A 21322-nucleotide genomic window follows, 5' to 3' on the forward strand; every position below is an offset into this window, starting at 1 on the left:
TCTGTTATATTACATCCCTACATTGTAGACATATAGGGAAATATGAATAGTTTATTTTCTGTAACATTCTGCACATCAGATAACGACAGACCTAATGTTGGAATGAGAGGTCTCTTTTCCTCCTATAGCCTCCCCCCCCCCCCCCCCCCCCCCCCCCCCCCCAAGAACGGGTGGACTTGTAATCAGAAGGTTGCTTGTCCGATCCCCGGCTCCGGTAGTGTCGAGGTTAAGTTACTCTTGTTAATTTACCATTTAGATTCACCCAGTACTGTCATGGGGACCACTTTGCAACCTGTCTGTGACCTTGGGCGCATAACCCTTCAGGAAGGTCACACCCTGGGCGAAAAGAGGACAGACACTCATTAGGCCACTACCCTGCCATTGGCTGGGGCAGTCCAACACATACTGCTCCAAAGCCTCCCTCCCCCCCCCCCCCACCCACAAACACACAACACACACACACACACACACACACACACACACACACACACACACACACACACACACACACACACACACACACCAACTGTCCTCCACTGTAATGCGTGTGTGGGCAGGCTTCCTCTTCACTTCCCACCGGACCCTGTTTTAATTAATAACCTGTGTGGTGCTGTGAGGAAGACCACCCACACCATAGTCAACTCCATGCTGAGAAAGAACACTCACCCACGCATGCATGCACACACACACACACACGCACGCACGCACGCACGCACGCACGCACGCACACACACACACAAAGACACACAAAGACACACACTCAACACACACACCTACACGTATGCACAAACACATACACACACACATACATTGATGAAAAACATAAAACACTTTGTTTACTCTCTCAAACTGAGTACTCAGCATTTGCAGCACTAAATGTGCGAAAAAAAATGGGTACTGCAATGTCTGCATACTCCGTACTATAGAAGCAGAAATAATCTGTTGGCTAACAGTGGCCAGGGGCATCATGTCCATCACTTTACTGATATTAAATATATTGTATATATATGTATCAAAGTCAGGGACATGCTTGCACTGGAATCATTACCATTCCATCACATTCTGCAAGTTTAGTTTGCAGCCTCTTCTTTGAGTTTAGTTTGCAACCTCTTCTTTGAGTTTAGTTTGCAGCCTCTACTTTGAGTTTAGTTTGCAGCCTCTACTTTGAGTTTAGTTTGCAGCCTCTTCTTTAAGTTTAGTTTATAAGCGCTGCTTGCAGCAGAGTTTCAGAAGTCTAGGTTTTCCCGGGACAATGGAGATGAAAGCTTAAATGTAAGCGTAGCGTATCGAAAGTGGGGAGCACAGCAATATGCTGAGGGAGACCAGGATTAGGTTGTCCCAGGTGCCAACGTAATATTGGGTTTATATTCAATGCACATTCTAAGCAGAGCATCTTGCGCCCGGTTTTACTATAGAAACAATTTAAGTAAATGCCTCAACCTGTAAACATATGGCATCGTATTGCCGCAAGGGATCCCGTAGAGGAATTGAATCGTACAGCTATCTGTCCAACAGAGCAAATCTGCATCATACATCACACTAGCTTGTCAATGCGAAGCTGCTCCTGTTGGTTTGTATAATGAAAGGCCTCATGTTGCAGGTAGATTTAGATTTCCCAAGCAGCTTTGACACATGGATGGATAGCTCATTGTTGCCCAGGCTTGCATGCCCTGCGTGTGTGTTGTCTAAGGAAGATAGGACTGGTCCATGAGGACTGATTCAAACTGGGTTGTGTCTGATTGCTAGGTAATGGATGTAGCGGTCAGGCACTGTGATACCCCCCCCTTATGGGATTTTTCTCTGCTGGTGACCTTAACCTCAGGCTATAACCCGGAGGCCGAGGCCTCAGAGTACTCATTCCCAGTGTTGTCTGACTCTCTTCTCAGTCCATTTATCTCATTATGTCCCGGCTATCTCCAGTGGGGTTGAAAATGAAGTGTTAATCTCCCTTCTCATCAATCTCGCTCGCCCAGAAGTGCCCGAGTCTCCTCCTGCATTGCAAAATGATGACTGGCACTTTTACTTGTTTAGAGAAATAAGTGCAGGAGGCTAAATTGAATTTTAATGGATCACACACACCCCCAGTGAAAGGTGCAATCCATTACTGAATGATTATAACATTATTTGTTGCCAGTGTTGATTTATGGTATGTATAGTTGGATGGGCCAAAGGTGTGTGCATCAGGGAAGGAAGCGGCATGGTGTGTGGATAGAGAAGGGTCCAGCTGGAGGCTTTGGCGTTTCCGTCATAACACAAGAACGCCCATTAGGCGTTCCTGGTAGCGTTTCATCGTCCAATCAAAGAGTGTTTCGAAAGGCATACTGGGTTTCACAAGGCATACTGCGAAGCATAGTTGAAAGACATACTATGCTCTCCGTAGCTGGAGAGCCTGTCAGAGACCCTCTCCGTAGTTTACCTGCACATTCAATATTTTTTAACTATCCGTCGATGCAACAGAGATGGCAAGCGCTGGGATTGGTCCTCTAACAAAATAATTTCCTGAAACACTTCTCCAGTTTGACTTTGCACCTTATTTACTATGTACGTTGTTTACTTTGCACATTAAAGACCAATAAAACACCAAACAAGATTTGAAAAACGTTGGAAGTTTATTTACAACACTATTTACATGGTTTGTGGTCAACATATAAGATCGATCGGTCAGCGAATTGCATTGCTTATCCGAAATCCCGACGGAGAACTTTGAATGATATTGAGTTGATGGGCCTTTAACTAGGGCCTCCTAAGACCTCTTCCTTTAAGTAGGGTACGACGGTGGCAAGCCTCTCTTCTACGTCCTCCTCCTTTAAGGAAACTCGGTAAACGTCTCGGGTTAAAGGCTCTGGTGGATCTCAAGAACCTGAGAACCACCAATTAAAAGCTGGAACACAAATCCAATGAGTCGGAATGGTTCTGTCTCGAATACAACTAATGGATTCGTATTTCAACCCGAGAGGCCTTCATCTTGAAGAGCACTCCAAGCTACTTACAAATTGTTCTGATTGGAGAAGACAGGGCCAACCTCAGACAGCTCGACCACACACCCAAAAGGAGATACCGCACTCCACGGAGCAGCAGTATTTGGGAGGGTTGACGGAGAGTTGTGAAAAACAGAAGACAGCAATGGACCTCAGTCTAATTACTCCGCCTGGACGTGGTCCAGCTCTGAACGTATTCTGCCCTGCTTACGGCCTGCCGGCTGGGCTTCCTATTGGAAGTAGGCGCTGCTTCTGCTAATCTAGAAGCAGACAGCTGCTGTGTGAGGCAAAAGAGAAGGCCAAGTCAAAATCAATTAGAGGACATTCTGCACTAAGAGTTGTTCGCGGGGCTCTCGCGTGTGTTTGGGTGGCTGCTGGATTTAATTGTCTGAGGTTCTTCTCTGCGGCTCGGGTTAGTCACCGTGTAGCTGTTCCCCTCTGAGGACTAACCATCTGCCTGCTGATAAAATATGAAGTCTGTCTTGCAGGGACACGCCATGGGATGGACTTATCCAGATTGTCTAGACGGAGAATGCTCTCCGCACTAGTCATTTCAGATCAAGCAGACCGGGCTCTCCAGAGGTGGAGACCACAGCCCACCACGGAGCAGAGCCTTTCGGCATCAACTTTATTGCATCAACTTAAAACAATTTGTGTCTGGATTATTTGGACAATTGTTCCATTTTCAACCTTTCTGTAATATCTTCTGCAGAATGCACTGGTAGAATGTGGTAGAGTTTACTTCGGTCTCTTGCCAACCGGGTGCCTCTCTGTGGAGCGGCCTCAGTGAAGTGTGCTCTCCTCTCTAACAGGTTACACTTGCTCCCCCGTTCCCATGTCTGCCGCACTCCCAGCCTCCACAGTTATCCGGGCACTTAGGGGCCAGGCTTTTAGAAGGAGATGCATCCCGGTGCTGGAGGCTACAGCGGTGCTGTCCCCAGAGAGGCTTCGCTAGGCACTAGAAATCAATGCCGGCAGCTTATAGGCCATTTGAGGCATGACTCTCCCCTCTCATTCATCACCTCACAATATGGCTCCCTGCCCTGGAACAAATGCTCAGAGCGCCCCCTCAGCCCTGCGTGGTGGACATGTGTGTGTGTGGAGTAAAAGGATGTGTCTATGAGGGGAACCAGCACATACTTCTTGTCGGCTGGTTTGTCACGCTGGGTCCAACGTCAAACATAAAAGCGATTTTGGTTACGGATGAATTGCCGTGTGTTGCATCGTCATTCTTTCTTAGTGAATACAGTCACACACACATGACGGAGAGGACACACCCAGAAACACACAGGCTACACACACACACATACGTATACGTACACAGGCATTCCCAGCAGCAGGGAGGTTTGGAATGCTTTCCTCCCAGGCCTTAGCCCTCTAGCCCTCACACAGGGTCCCCCATTACACTACTGCGGACACTTGTTGACAACGTCATTGCTGGGATTTGGTTATTCAGGGTCATAGTTTCAGTCTGTTTCTCCACATTTCTTCAAGAATTTGAGACTAGCTTTTTATCCAACTCGTAAAGTTTTATATCATTATTCGGTAAGCATTGGTTAATTATTAATACTATTGTAAATAAACTGTACTCATTCAAATAACGACTCCTTGTACTTGGTAAAGAGACATTTGAAAACTCCAACATAATACAAACCATACCTATTGCTTTCATACCCCAGGAAATGAGTATTAAGGGATTAAAGTTATTGCAGCAGAGTTGGTCTGAAGTGCAATCTATGTTATTGCAGCCTGTATGAGCCAGAGGGTTAATGTACCTGGTAATGATTTCACCTTTAGCTACGCTGCTGAGATAAGCTATCCAACAGTGGTTCTACCACATGATATGAAGGCTAATAAAATAGTGTTGTGGGAAATATCATTGGGTATCATGGAAAGTGCCTTATGAGTTTGAAGATGATGAGATATTGAACATCTATAACGGGAATCAACTCATTAGATATGGCCTTCTCATATGAACTGGATTCAAAAACATTGGTTTTTACCATTCATCGTCTCTTATCCGGTTCCCATATTTTATATATTTCATTTTTTAAAACATGGACTTGATAAAAAGCTTATTATAAATGAATGTTGAATGAAGCAAAAAGCGCTAAAAATGTATTTAGCTGGAGTTCTCAAACATTGTGATACAAGCAGTTGGTTTGAATGTTGGAATTAGTAGGTTTTTTCTTTGCAAAAGGGGATTACATTGTTTTTTTATTTATGGCCGTTGAGCAAAAGAATCCAATCCAAAACAGGAAGCAAGATGAGTGACAACACAGCAGCAGAGCTGTCTGAACCAAGCAAGGTCGGAGGGATTTAAGGCTGGGAAAATGGAATGTTTTCATTCTTTCATCCGGGATCAGCCTTGTGACTATCTCTCTGTTTTTTGTAACACACACACACACACACACACACACACACACACACACACACACACACACACACACACACACACACACACACACACACACACACAAATCAACAGTCAACAGTCTACGTGGCTGTTGTTTCCCTTCTTTCTTTACTTAACACAGCTGAATCCTATAATTCATCACCTTCCATCACCAACCAAATTCCCCTGCTACAACTAATCCGTCAACCTCAAACAAATCGACTTCTCGCTGTTATAACAAGCATCACAAAGGATTGGGGAAAGTGTACACTGTTAGAGTGAACAATGTTAGAGAGTACAGTACACTGTTAGAGTGAACACTGTTAGAGAGTACAGTACACTGCTAGAGTGAACACTGTTAGAGAGTACAGTACACTGTTTAGAGTGAACACTGTCAGGGCTTGTTCACACTACCCCCGTCCGTCGACGGATCGCATTGACTTTGCATGGGGCGCTCTCAAAATGCATTGTGGGTCCGTCCGTCCATTTGGCTCCGTGGCCTGCGTCAAAAAGTTGAGAAATGTTCAACTTTTCAGACAGCGCCGGATCCGTCGGCCAATCAGATCGCGGTTATGCAAATACACTCCACGCGTTTCCTGGATCCATTTAGCAACAACAAGCAGGAAGAAGCAGGAAAAATCTGTCCGTTATATAATTTTCAAGAAATGTGGAATAATAGGATTGTTTTTAGTCACCTGTTGTTTGGGTCCTCTTTTGTATTAATATCCACACCATATATAACGGCCAGATTTTTCCTGCTCAACTTTTTAACGCAGGCCACGGAGCCAAACGGAAGGATGGACCCACAATGCATTTCGCGAGCGCCCCATGCAAAGTCAATGCGATCCGTCGACGGACGGAGGTAGTCTGAACAAGCGAGTGAACCCGGTGTGTGTAGTGTTCAGTATTGATGGTGTACTTACTTTGTAGGCTGGTGAAATGGCTAAATGCTTTACTAATAAACCAAAAAGGACTTCTGTTTAACTTAAAAGCCCTTAGCGGTTCTCATCAAATGTTGTTATTTTAACAACCCAAATCATGTAAATGTTTGCATCTCTGCATCTTTTTGTGTGGTGCCCCTCCACCCCCTTTACTTGTTAGTCTCCACTTATTGGCCATGTGATAATGGGTGTAAATGCATGTGACCAGCGAGAGCTGCGGCACATAAAAGCGTGGGAGGTGCAGCAGTTATCTGACTTAGCAGCAAAAGATATGTGCGGAGGCCGTTCCATAATTACACCATACTGCTTGAAGAAAAAGTGCTGCCTGTGGCCTGTTGTACCCTCTGTGAAACGGAGCGGCCATAGGGGAGGTTCCCATCGCTGTTTAGGCCGGTATCGTCACAGCTGCCAGATCCACGTTGCCCTCGCTTGTCCTTCAGAGAGGTGTCAAAGCAGAGGAAGGGCTGTGTGAAAGAATCTCGTTTCACTGTGTATCTGTTAACCCTTATTGTGCTGCTCTGGTTGGTGGGCGGAGGAGGTTGTGTTGGTCTTCCAGCACCACACACTTTCTAGTTTACCTTCTCTTTCACTTCACCTTTATTTCCGCTCTGCTTGACCAGGCATGATGAGATGAAGGAGTTGGCGTGCGCTGGGGACGGGGCCAGCGTGATACGGGCAGAGGTGTTGAATCTGGTTCATGGGACACTTCACAAGGGCACTCCTGTCTGGTCCTTTTGTGTATTTGTTTGTGTGTTGGATTTTTTCTAGCATTGGCATTTTGAATTTGATTTAATTATTGGCAGCTTATTGTCGAATGCAAATGCATGTTGAACAGATATGTCGATTGGGCCATACTTGGCCATACTTTGGAGTGCTGGACATCAGTGTAATGGGCTGTGACAGGGACTTCACACTGCAGGGTGTCTGGACGGGGGGTGGGGGGGGGAGGAGTGGCTGTCAATGACTGCTGCGCTGAAGCCAGAAGCTATCCACATTGGCCGTCTGTCACCGCTCCCTTTTTCAGTCCCTCTCTCACGCACATCTTGGATAGTTGTTCTGCAGACTTTATTTTTCATTATGATAGAGTGGGATAGACAGGAAGGGGGCGCCCCGTTCTGCAGTCTTTTGAGTTCAGAACCGGCTGTATTTACCTTTGGCTGGTTAGATATCGCTTTGGTGTCAAAAGCTGGTCTGGTCACACGTCCTCCAGGCCTCGCTCAGCCTCCCGGTTCCCAAAGGGAGAACGCTACCTCTGTTGTGTTCAAGGGGAGCTCTGTTCATAGACTCTCCATATGGCGTCAGTAACTAAAATAGCCTTTCTGCTGACTCTGCCACTACCCGTTTCCCTCAAGGAATTCAGTCCCATAAAGTGGAAAAACAAAAGGTAAAAAAGTAAAAACTCTCAGAAAAATACCAATTAGGATAATCACTCCGCAGGGAATTAAATGTTTTTTTGTTTAGATGGATATTTTGTTTGTTTCTCCCCAACACTTAATTTATGAGGAGCTCTCCAAATATGTCCAGATAGCGTATTGAACATTAATGGGATAGCTTCCCTGAGGTATCAGATGCTTTGTGGGGGGTGCGTCGTTATATTCTGACACTTTGGCAGCAGTGATCATTCCTCATTATGGCCGCCAGGCGTGTTTCCTGCGCTCCTCTCATGTTGATGAAGCCCCGTAATTGGCTGCTCTGAGTGACAGGGGATGTCTCCTAGGAGATAATAAGGCGGGTGTGCGGCCCACGTGGCGAGGTAGAGCCGTTCTGAAACGCTCGTTCAACTCGTTGAACCTGTTAGAGATGGGGACAAAAACAGGCCCTCATCACCTTCTGCTAATCACCGGACGGACATAGAAGTGAACTATTTGAGTTGTGTTTTGGACAGGTGCTCTGATTGCATCCATGGTATAGGAAGACGTTCAAAGCAGCTTTGAGCATCTTCCTCTTTTGATCTTTGAGCAAAAGAGAAAAGGACATTGAAAGGCGTGTTGGATGGATGTTTCCCAGTCTCCATTACGGAACTGTGTGGGTATTTTAATGGTATGGGGGAAATAGGGTTTCAGGCTTACACTGTAAAGTCGGGTAACAGAGTGGACCCGGTGTAACCTTGTTCAGCAGCCTCTAATGCAAGTGCGCATTCCTCACAAAGTCCATTTGTCTATTTCTCCATCCATCTGTCCATCGACTGCCAGCTCTTAATCTGTATCTTATCAACCTCTTTTCCTTGCATTCATCTATGTTGGATGTTTTCCTGACATTTACTCAATTCATGAATAGAGTTATTTGATGAATTGATCACTATGATGTATAATGTTTCTCTGTTATTGTGAAGAAAGGAAGCATTAAGAACGAGCCGTGAAAACATAATTGAACAGATCACACATTACATCTGAGGAGACATTAAAACCCCTTTGGTTATAATGGGTTTCAATTGGTTTTAAGTTTCACATCGTGCTAAAAGTGGTGTTTATAATTACAACAACACACAGCAAAATGGCCAATCATTTAGCTGATTCTTAATCCCAAAGCACACAGAGCAAGAATGTTGCTTAATATTCATAACCCGACCCAAGAAAGAGAAATCAAATCATATAATTTCAGTTTCAGCTCTAATCCGAACACTTGAGATTTCTAAGGAGGTGATGGTTATGGTTCACACCAATTTCGTGATGCTTATTTTTGGGCTAATGTACTCATCGTTGATTATGAGTGTTATATTTAGTGAAACGCGCCAGGATTTATATTCTCAGTAAGAAGCGTAACCCTCTGGTATGCAGCCAACATAAACGCCACTCAGACTAAGATCCACACCTCCACACTGTGCGGTGGACCTCCTGGGTGTCAGGGTTAGGGTAAGTTGTCCCTACGTCACAGGGAGACCGCTACCCATGCTCGGAGCAGAGGGGAATGTTCCTGAACTGCTGGCGGAATCTTCACCTTTCACACCTGACTCATCTCAATAACCACTTTATTTAGTAACAGTGATAACTATTTTCAAGGCCATAGAAGACCATTTTGGGTTCCCTGACACTTTAAAAGACAAATGCACACAGTGTATGGAGCAAGGGTTAGCACTTTGGTGACTTCCATTGGGCCCCTCCAGACAAAGACGCAGCATGGGTGGGGGTGTTAGAAGTTAGATGAAGTTTGTTGCAAAGGTTTGTTAAAAATGATTAATGGCCTGGAGCTCGATGTTGCCGTCCAGGCGAACTCTATTGTAGTGTGTGGTGTTGCCGGCTTGTCTAACCTGTCCACACTGATTACTCAATGTGCAACAGGTGTGCAGCTGCACCCAGCCCCAGAATCCAATCAGACCCGGCTAACGCCGAGATTCCACCGGACGCGTTACGGCAGCGCAGCGGCAGCCGTATTCACGCGAGATCATGAGATCACACGATAATCCTAAACCTAATGTGCTCACCTTCCACTCCCAAAACTACTGCAATTAAATGCCACGCTTTGTCCTTCCGGCCATTGTCCTTATAAAAAGGATGGTACATAAATGACTTCATGTTGCTGAACTTCTCTTCAACAATGAGTCTCTCGTCGTCCATGTTGCCGACCCTCTGAGACCCTTTGATTGATGGACTGCTGACCTGGTGCCACCGGTCATGACGTCATAATGTTGATGTGAAGTTGTGATAGGCTACATGAGCTGGGTATTGTGTTTTATTTTGAAAATATACCGGATGCTCTATGGCTTTTACTTTTTGAAATTTGAATTTTGAAATTGACGCGGTTCAGCAACGGCTTGCGGCAAAAATAGAAATGCTGCGGAATGATAGTGCTGCGGCGCGGCGAGCTGAGACGTTCTGCAGCCGCGCCCGGTTGAAATGGTCTCATTGATTGGAGTGGAAGCTATCTGCTGCGGTGACCGTGGCCAAGACGTGCCGCGGCCGTAACGCGGCCGTAACGCGTCTGGTGGAATCGGGCCGTAAGTGAGGCTGCTTAAAGGTCCCATGGCATGAAAGTCTCACTTTATGAGGTTTTATAACATTAATTTGAGTTCCCCTAGCCTGACTATCGTCCCCCAGTGGCTAAAACTTGCTTTCGGCCGTGATAATATGTATTATATGATATGGATATCTATGTATGATAGATATTATTTAGATATAGAGCTCCAGGACTGTAACGCAAGTGTTGTACAATTCTTTGTTATTTGGATAACCTATCTGGACTTATTTGGAGAGCTCCTCATAAATTTAGTGTTGGGGAGAAACAAACACATTTGGAGAAAGGGATTGTCTTCCGTTTGAACCCCGCTTCCTACTGCCCGCTGCACGCTGCCCTCTCCCTCTGCAGCGAGTGGCTCTTGGTATATGTAATTCTGGACCACGGCTGAATTTCGGGAACGTCTTCAAATACTGTGTTAGGGGCCGACTAATATCTATATTAAAGCATCCATAAAGTAGCATGCCATGGGACCTTTAAACCAGCCACCATCCCCACACACTCATACTGGGCAATTCCTGTCTACCAAATGCCCTATGTGTAACTTTTTCTCTAGCTGCTTATAGGATTCCATTTTTTTGGGATGGGAACATTAAAAGCCATAGAGACCGAAATGGACATTGCTGAAACGTGGGAATTCTTTATTTGTAAAGTAAAAGGTAAAAGCTTGTGAATGTACTTTCAGTTGGCTTCCTTCATGTCACATCCTCAGGCTCTTTGTCAGCACCAGCGTCAAGAGCTCTCTTTAAACCACAATGAAATCTTAGTGCCAGGGAGATCTTACAAGGAGCAGAAAGTATCGCTAAGCACCTGAGGGGAGCACAGAGCACATCAAAGCCACGACAACGCGAGTTCTGAAAGGCAGGGTGTGAGACGCACTACCGCCCTATCAGGTGAATCTGTCCCTCAGCACAGAGACTCCACAGTACCACCCTACCAGTGAACCTGTCCCTCAGCACAGAGGCTCCACAAAGATGTGACCTCGGTCTGATTTGTTGGTTCCTCAAGGCCAGGATATCTTGTCCCAAGTGCAAATGGTGTTTTGGTCGGATAAGTATGCAAGCGTCATTATTGGGATTTGAAGACAAATTCACAGAGTAGCATGGGGACGGACTCATGGGTGGATGGACTGACATGGACATCAAGTAGTAGTTGATGGGAATGAAGAGTTGTTGAATAGGGCCCGGTTTCCCGAAACCTTCTTAAAGGTTTTTAACGCTATTTCATTCGGAACCACTATTTTAAGTTCTACCTTAAGATCTTGCGTGTTTCCCGAAACGTTATTTGCTACAAATCACCGTTCGTTGGTAAGGTTGGTCTGAAGCACTCGTAGACCCTTCTTAGCTCTACAGTAGTGATGGTTCAGCTAAGTTAAGTTATCCTTTATTTAACGCTTTTATAGGGGGACATTTTTCTCTGCTTTTGACCAGGAGGACCACACACATGGGGCACACACATGGGGCACACACACGGGGCACACACACGGGGCACGCAGCACTCCCGGAGCAGCACTCCCGGAGCAGTGGTGCCGCGGTGCAGCGCCCGGGGAGCAGTTGGGGGTTTCAGGTGCTTTGCTCAACCATGCACGCTCGGGATTCGAACTGGCCACCCTCCGGTTACCAGTCCAACTCCTTAACCAGTATGCCACGGATGGCCTACTGACGCTAGTCGCCACCACTGTAACCTTTAGAAATCCCTGTTGCGCATGGGACTGCCACATTGGTAGTGTTGGCAGTGTTGTGTTTCACTAATGGGTTTAAGTAATTCATGAAGAAAATGATTGCTTGAAATACACAATCACAAAATCAAAGGATAGACATGCAGGATAGCAGTGTTACGAGAGTAGCGTAATTTGTTTGAGCAAGAATGGTAGTGCGTGTGTGAGTGACATCAGCGAGTGAGTGTACGAGCGAGGAGAGCGAGTGATAGTGTGTGTCAGTTTAGTGTCAATAATCAGTGGCCGCTTCATACCGACCTATAAGCATCAGAACCCCTGCCGGTCAGGGTGAAGGGTGTTACCCCTGAGAGAACATCGGCCTTGAAGGGAACGTCTCCCCTGTGCTCCTCAACTACGGTCTGGGAGCCGACAGGAAAGGTGTAACAGCAGGATAGACCCGCCCGGTTTCCCAATTACATCCAACCTGGTCTAACAGGAATCCGTGAATATTATATGCATATGTACAATATGGGAATGGGAGCGTTTCTTAGACTTTTCCTGCTCAACCGAAGAACGAAACGAGAGAGAGAGAGAGAGAGAGAGAGAGAGAGAGAGAGAGAGAGAGAGAGAGAGAGAGAGAGAGAGAGAGAGAGAGAGAGAGAGAGAGAGAGAGAGAGAGAGAGAGAGAGAGAGAGAGAGAGAGAGAGAGAGAGAGCGAGCGAGCTTCAGCAGGGGTCTGAAACAGAGGGGACTGAAACAGAGGGGAATAGCGATAGCCGAGACTTTTTAAAAAAAAATGCTTTCTGGAACTCAAATACTATGCTTACTTGTTGTGAATAAACGCCATAATATGTCTCCTTTAATTATATCTGTCGCAGCAGTTCAAATGAGGCTATTGAATTTCTGTTTAGAAAGGTGAATATTTATGAAAATAGACATTTTGAAATGAAAGCTACATTTACTTACGTTTAATTAGCTTATCATTTAATACTGTTCATGCTGAGACTGCTTTGATTTTTGTTACCTATAGGGGTCTCTATGAGGGTTTTGCGCACCGCCCGACCATTGTTTGTTTGTCAGGTGAAAGATAAATGTCAAGGGAAAGAGGCGGTATTTGAAAAAAGTCTTTCGACCACTTATTACGTTCACTCGTTTCTTGTAGTGGTTTATTCGTTTCCTAGTACATTTTCCTTAATTTAGAAGATAGTTTTGTTCATTTTTTATTTGCAAAATAAAAATTGTATTCGAACAGACCGGCTTCTAACTGGTGCTGGGCCCAGCACAGTGCCAGAATTAACACAGATGGAGAAAAAGGCACTGGCGATTATAGGTGAAAACTCCTGTGATGGGATCTCGGGGGGCATCGGAAGAGGTGATGCTGGATGCTCTCAGCCCAGGCGATCCCCATCCCCAGCTGAGGGGACATCCCCAGCTTTGAGGATCTCCCAGGACAGGCCAGCAGCTACTTCGTAGCCACTCAGAGCCTAATTGTTTGTCAATTTGCAAATTTCACAAATTGCTTGTAGAATTGTGCATGCCTTGACACTAGCCGCATTTACATGGATACTTCTGATCTGATAGAATTGGAAGGACAGCTCAATCTGAATAAATCATATATACATTTTAATCGGAATACAATTCTCTGATCGGAATATAATTCAATGCGGAATAGAGATGGTGTAGGCCGCTATAATCGACATGTTATACACTTTTTCCGATTGGTTTGGGTTGGGTGCGGCTACTTTTTAACATGGAGAGATGGCATCAGCAGTTGCAGTAGTTTTCAATTGGTCCTTCAGAACTAGTCTGCTCTCAAGGAAAGTGGATTTGTTTTTCCTGATTGACGTCTTTCTTATCGCTCCGCAAGTAGTCCGGTAACTTATCAACCCCACCGTGTCCGGTTGCTAAGCAATGTCAACGTCTATGGCGGATTATTACTCTGCTGATCAACACTACGAATGGTCATTCTAAAAAGACACACCCTGAGAAGATAGGTTTTTATCGTTTTGGCAAGTAGCAGTTTAATAAGCGGAATAATGTATAGAACGTCGCCGGTCATTATCGATAATAATACCCTTCAGGGCGAAGCAAGACACCTCTGCTTCGCATCTGGGTCCGGTTCGGCCTGTGGGGCCTTATTTTCCCGATAATGACCGGCGTCCTACAACATTATCCCTTGCATAGCCTATATCATATAAGTCCAGATCAACATAACGGTTGTGTGCGAGAGACATAGTGACGTACACTTGACACTTTTGTAAATGCCATATATAGCCTACAGTACATTCAGATTGCATGATAGGAATAGATCCATTCCGATTAGAAATCTAATCAGATCAGAAATGTCCATGTTAACGCAGCTACTGTCAATGTGGCAGTTTCATGCCTAACAGGGATTTCAGGTACAGTGGCGGCTACTTGCGTCAGGAGCTGAACCATCACAATAGAGCTAAGAAGGTTCTAGAAACGCTTCAGACCAACCTCACCAACGAAGGACGCATAAAAGAAATTCATAGAAAATAACGTTTCGGGAAACACGCGAAGAACTTAAAGAAGAGGTTACGAATGATGTAGCGTTAATAAGGCTTTAAGAAGGTTTCGGGGAAACAGTTCGCAACCATCGCCAATTGAGGCCAAATGAAACGGCATGTTTGAATTAAGGATGTTGTCTCGGCTGTTCTTTGTTTGGGCCGTGGGTAGGGCTACAGCAAGGCGAGGTCAGCTCGACTCGTTTCCAATAATTTCAGAAACTCGCAAATTCAAAAAAATATTGTCTTTATTTTACAAATCAAAAATTAACAAGCTGTCTTCTAAATTAAGGAAATTATACTACGAAACGAATAAACCATTATGAGAAATGAGTGAACGTAATAAGTGGTTGAAAGACTTTTTACAACCACCGCCTCTTTCCCTTGACATTTAGCTTTCACCTGACAAACACACACTGGTGTGGTCCTGATGACTGTGGGACTCTGAGGCCACAAACGGCCCCAGAGTCCACCACAAGTAGCCTACTTAGGATGACAAGCAGAGAGCAGCCATGACTGGGAGTGGGCTGGATGAAGAAACAGAGGGGGATTCCAGGTCTTCTCAATAGAAAGTATAGACCTTTTGGTTCTCAGGGTTACCGTGGAACATCTACCCAGCTAATTACCTTCAGTCAAACCGAGCTGGATTTCATTTGTCTTTGATATGCTGAAGCATTTTGTGTTTTGTTGTTGCATTAATTGTGATTCATTTAAAAATATGTGTTTTGATGGTTCTGTCAGGGGGCTCCGGTTGTGTTACTGAACATACCCCAACCTCCTCATCCACGCCACGTGGGCAGACATACGTTTCTGAGAGCAGAACATCCACTGATGAGCACTGATGAGCCTCCCAGTACGGCCATACAGTGAAGAACAAATTGATGTTGGATTTCTCTTTCTATTTTTTACCAGTTTGTTGAGCGAATTGTGTAATTCTTATATAAGGCAGAGAGACACCTGGATGGGTGGTCACACTTTGCTTCTCTCACGCACAAATGCACGCACTTACACACGTGCACACACACAAGCGCATGCACGCACATGCACACACACACACACTCACATGCAACTGCACACACATACACACACACACACAGCTCCTGGTTGGTTGTTGCTAAGCAATGTGTTTTGGTAGAGGCAGGAGCCAACAGGGACGGGAACGTGTCACATGGGAGCCTGCGGGTTGATGCTGCTATCACGACTGTCATGGCAGGAAGGAGGGCTGACGACGTGTGGGGACCTGAGATACACTGGTGGCTCGAATCGTTAGCCTCAATTTAGCAGCAAGGGTTCCTGTTGTCTTATTTTGTCCCCACTATTTTATCATTGCATGGCATAAGATTAAACAGCTCATATCATCTCAGCAGAAACACATCGGAGGTCGGAAGGGTGTTTTGATGACAGTATGTGTAACATAACAATGTAGATTCTGCCTCTGTGTCAAGTGTGGTGGGTCTCGTGGTTTACACACTATCCAAACCATCAATTAGCTGATGTGAGTGGAAGAATACGCCCAGCCAGCGCTCCTATTCTCCCCCTCCATCACTGCCTAGTGTAGTCAGCTGACATTAGCTAGTCTAATCTTATCAGCCAGCCACCCAGCAGCTGTCCAGCTAGACAGATCCATAGGTAGCGCCGGTCTTAGACAGAATCTAGACCGCGGTGATCGATAGCCACCTCCGGGCAAGGACTGAGGGAGAGGGGAGGTAAAGGAACCGGATGCCTCCTAATTCGATGAAGTAGACATTACCTGGTGCTCGCAAATGCATCAGGGCACCAATAATCATAGACAAATTCATTTTGGAACTCAGGAGCCTGGTATTGCTTTCAATTAGGGGCACAGTTCAGAGCCATTATGATGCATATAGTGTGGGAGAGTGAGGAGGCAGCGGAGGAAAGGAGAGACGCGGACCGAGAACAGAGCTCTCTCTCTCTCTGGCCTCATCAGAAACATACTGGCCCGGTCTCTCACAGGGGGCAGCTGTAGCTTAGGAGACAGAGCATGTTGACTGGTTACCAGAAGGTTCCTAGTTTGATCCCTGGCTCTAAGGAGTGTCATGGTGCAATACACCTCACCCTGACTGCTTCTTACGAGCAGGCTGTTGCCCTGTGTGGTTGACTTGTAAGTCACTTTGAATAAAAGTGTCAGCAAAGTCCCCTTAATGTCAATGTCTTCTCTTGTAGCGTGTACAGGCCACTATGCAGCCTCGAGTCCTAGCAGAAGCCATTGATTTGCCTGGCTGCGTCTTCGGTCAGGTCAATGATCAGTTCAATAACAGGGTTTTCATGTAGTACCAGCAAACGGTACAGTTCTGCTGTTTTGTGGTCCTCATGAGGCTGATGATGATTGGTGTGCTATTGAATGCCAAGCCGATGCGCCTTACAGAGAGGTCTGCGTATCCAAGGATAACTTAGTCCTCGCTGGGCAGCCTTCCACTCGGTCCATGTGACCATGTTATTATTTCTGCAACGCCTGCAACCACACATATAAGCGGCTCAGTAGAGAAACGGGGGTTTAGGACTAACAAGGGCTCCAGTCATTTGGATGGGATTTCTTCTGACATTTTGTGTGTGGAAATTAATTAGGACCTATCAGGCACACATGGCCTATTATCTAGGTTATCTGTCTCACAATAGCTACCAGTTACACTGATCACTTCAAATCAGAAGTGAATGGCCAGCCACCGCAGATACACGCAAGATTTAAATATCATGCCATGCACAATATCCCCTAGCTAATTAAAAAAAATATATCATCCTGGGTGACAGACAAAGCTTCACCATAAAATAGTGTTGTAAATCTACACAGAGTGTGTATTGGGAAGCTCATAGATGCAAACGATTGTTGATATGTGTGTTGCAACAAATATAATTTCCCTTTGGGGATTCATAAACTTACCATCCATCTCTTTTATGGACAACTTAAACATTCCTTGAAAGCGATTACTGTGAACCTGCAGGTTGGGTCTGTAAATCAGCCCTAGTGCATGTGCTGCTCGACGCTGGTTACTGCATACATGTGGAGCCCAAGGAATTCCTGACTGCTGCCATTCGATGTGTGTGATACAATCAAGAGAGGAGAGACGGAAACAGAGGATGCGCTGCCATTGCTCTTCCACAGTTAGAACCGTCCATCAGACAGACTAACTGACTCTCTGCAGCCTCGCTCCACGCCTATTCGTTTGTTTTCACCTCAAACTATCTTCATAGTTTGTGATCTTATAAGATTGTTCATAGGCTTTTGCTGACCAATCGAGGAAAGCCCCTACTGGAAATTCAACACAGCACAGTAGTATTTTAACTGAAACAATGGTACCTATTTAAAAGGAACTTCAGCCACCCACGTCTTAGAGGTCCCAGGCATGAAAATATCACTTTATGAGGTTTTCTAACAGTAATGAGTTCCCCTAGCCTGCCTACGGTCCCCCAGAAGCTGGAAATAGCGTTGGGTGTAAAACGAGCACTAGGTTTCCTGCTCCGCCTTTGAAAAATGAGAGCTCAGATGCTCCGATTTGGAATTTGGCCCCATATGACGGCACAAGTTACCTCCCCTTTCTCTCCCTTGCCCGCCTGAGAGAATGAGATGATGAGCTATGACTGTGCGAGCGTCACGTGTGTGTGTGAAAACACACACTGTAATGCAAGTGTTGTACACTTCTTAATTATTTCGATAACCACTTGTCTTAAGACGAAGTTTAACACTGTCGTAAGACCAGTGTCCAAACTGTGTCTGTTAAACGCCGCTCAAGATATCTGATGATAATGCAGTAATGCATGATGGGTATTAATGGCATTTGCTTGTTTTGGTTTAATTGTTAGCTCCATCCGTCGCTTACAATTAGGGGTCGGAGTGTAAGAACCATTTTCCTGTTTTCCATCTATGATGTAATGCCTGTGTTGACCACTGAGTTGCTGCATTATTGCGGGCACAGGTATAAAGGGTACGTCATTTGGGTTACCTCTGTTTGACCCCGGAACGCCATACGGTTTTTGACAAGTATAGGTATGTGTATGCTCCGTGTGGTTTGACTCCCGTGTGACCTGGTTGACGCGCTGTGTTGATGTTTTCCAATGTTTGTTCTATGCAGCTGCATGAAGTTATGAAAGATCTGTGCGATCGTCTCCGGTTTGCAACTCGTTTATTTCCTCATCATGACACCAATTGAATGTGAATACGGAATACATTCAGATAGATCCTCAGTGACATAACAACAACTGTAAATATGGTACTTCTATTGGTAAAAAACCATATGCCCTTCCGGGGTCAAACAACAGAGGTAACCCAAATGACGTACCCTTTATACCTGTGCCCGCAATAAGACAGCAACACTCGGTGGTCAACACAGACATTACAACATAAATGGAGAACAGGAAAATGTCTCTTACATGGCGCATAACAGGATTGTCTCTTGTGTTTCCACATCAAGACTCCCAGTGGGGGATATCTCAGCCATGGTTGAGAAGGAATTGGGGGAAAGGAACTTTGGCTTTGACTCCCTGAAGTACATGAACCAGGACAGGGACAATCGCGGGCAACAATCCCTTTCTCCTCCATGTCGCAGCTCATTCTCCTTCAGATTGATTTGGAAGATGAAGAACCAGAGACGTCAGAACACCCTAAGTCATTTGAGATTCATAATATCATCTGGAGGTGGCCACAGCTTTTGGCCGTGATAATATATATAATATATGATATGGATATCTAGGTATAATATGACATTATTTAGATATAGAGTTCCAGGACTCCCGCCGGAGCACCCGGAGTGTTCTAGAATATTTACAGAACACGGCCAAAAGCTGTGTGCGCCTCGCCATTACGATATATCCACTGTAAACACGAGCGCATGGTAACGTGGCCGCAAGCTGCTCAGGGCCACACCCCCACCCTCCACCTTGACCCACCTCCACAAACGGCACGTTTGTGGAAAGCTCATTGTGGGACTGGCTCGTAGTGGCTGTAATTCTGCACTAAGGCTGAATTTATTGAACGTCTTCAAGTACTCTAATAGGGGCCCACTAACACCTATATAAAAGCATCCATAAAGTAGCATGCCATGGGTCCTTTAATATTTATCTACTGTCATAGATTGTGACAGTAGGTTAAATGCTCATGTTTTTGGAAGAACAGTCAGGACTGTCTCTGAACAACCACTCCTGGAGCTTATAGAAATCTGACTTGGAGAGGTGACTTGGTGGGGTGACTTGCTGGGGTGACATGGTGGGGTGACTTGGTGGGTGAGTTGGAGGGGTAAGTTGGAGGGCTGAGTGGGTGTTGTGACGGTTCTTCCCTAAGAACTGTCCTTTACTTATCACAATACCAACGTCTTCTGTTCACAGTGTCCTTCAGAATCAAGCTATTCAGCTGTACTATTGTTGTTAATAGTAGCAGTCATATTATTATTATAATCATTGTTATTATCAACAGAATATCTTCAGTCCCAATAGTTTATTAAAAAAACATCACAGAGTAGGTATCCTGTACACACCAACCCCATACTTCTCCCTACATTCCCCCCCCCCACACCAAAAGTAGTCCTTAACACTAAAACACACTCATTAATAATGAAGGCCGCACACTAACCCACTCCACGACATCAACCCTCTCTTAAATGCACATATCTAGAAGGCTAATCCGCATACAGTTCTTCACGAAGTGCATGCGTTGGACGTTTCCTACATGTGCCTTGAAAACGCATACGTATTAGTATCCTCAAATTAGTGTCTTCGGAAATGTGTAACTCAGGGCAGTAACTAGGGGGCATTGTTGGGTCAATGTTGATGCAATTAAGCTTTGTTCCCACCACACCCTCAGTGAGCCCCTCCCCCTTCTGTACTGGGAGTAAAGCGGGAGGTTACATACAATGCTTGGTGAGGTATGCCGAAAACCGGGCAGCATTCAGGCTCCACTACAGCGTAGACTTAGCCTGGTTCTACCAGACTCTCGTACTTCACTTCATTTCATTTCATTTGTACTAGTACTGAAGGGAAATTCAAATTGAGCGGAAGTACTTAGGCGGGCGGAGCCAGGCTCACATAGAAACCCAAACCCAGCGGCACCACTGTAGCCATTGTCTTGCAACGCCTGGTTATGCAACACATTCACGGCTTATATGGACCCCTCGCCACTTGTATTATTAATAAACACCTCAAAGTCAACTGATAAACTCAGTTTTTGAAAGACTCGTAGGGGGATTGTAGGGATCTGAATCCTCTCCCCTGCACTGTTTGATGGAGTTTGTGCTTCCTCAAAGTTCAAACCCTGTAGTAGGGCTGCTCGATTATTGGGAAAATCCTAATCACTATTATTTTGGTCATATTGTAATCACGATCATTCAAACGATTATTTTTGAGTTTGAAAACATGTTGTATTTATTCAGCATGTCTCTCAGATTTATTTTTTTGTAACAGAACTTTGAAATTTCGCCTTTAAGTAATATAAAAAAAGAAAGTACACAAAATGGTCAAAAAGAAAATGTTCCAATCTAAAATGGATATGTTCCAAGCCTACAGATATGAAAAAGTCGATTAATTTGTTAATTTTGTGATAGTTTGATGCTAAAATCGCGATCAAAATACGATTAATCGCCCAGCCCTACCCTGTAGCTTCCTTTGGCTGCCCCGTCGCTGTTACGTGAGTGTACAGTGATTGGTCACTGCATGGCAAGGTACAGTGATTGATCACTGCATGGCCAGGTACAGTGATTGGTCACTGTGTGGCTACATAGCCAGGAGGGAAAATTATCTGAAATCGATCGGCTGAATTAACGTAAATTTCATGAATTGACCATATTCTGATTCTGAATGCACACCTTCATAATCGTAATAACATAATCAGATTTCCAGGAGTCCATCACGTTAATAGTGGTTTGTCT

General features: G+C 45.2%; 1 protein-coding gene across 5 annotated transcripts in view; it reads left to right on the top strand.

The window, feature by feature from the left end:
* The window catches only part of ptprga (protein tyrosine phosphatase receptor type Ga), a 302814-nt gene that overhangs the window by 156212 nt on the left and 125280 nt on the right, over positions 1 to 21322 (top strand). The gene's annotated exons all lie outside the window — the stretch shown is intronic.

Source organism: Gadus morhua, chromosome 13 (genome assembly GCF_902167405.1).
Source record: "Gadus morhua chromosome 13, gadMor3.0, whole genome shotgun sequence".
NCBI lineage: Eukaryota > Metazoa > Chordata > Actinopteri > Gadiformes > Gadidae > Gadus > Gadus morhua.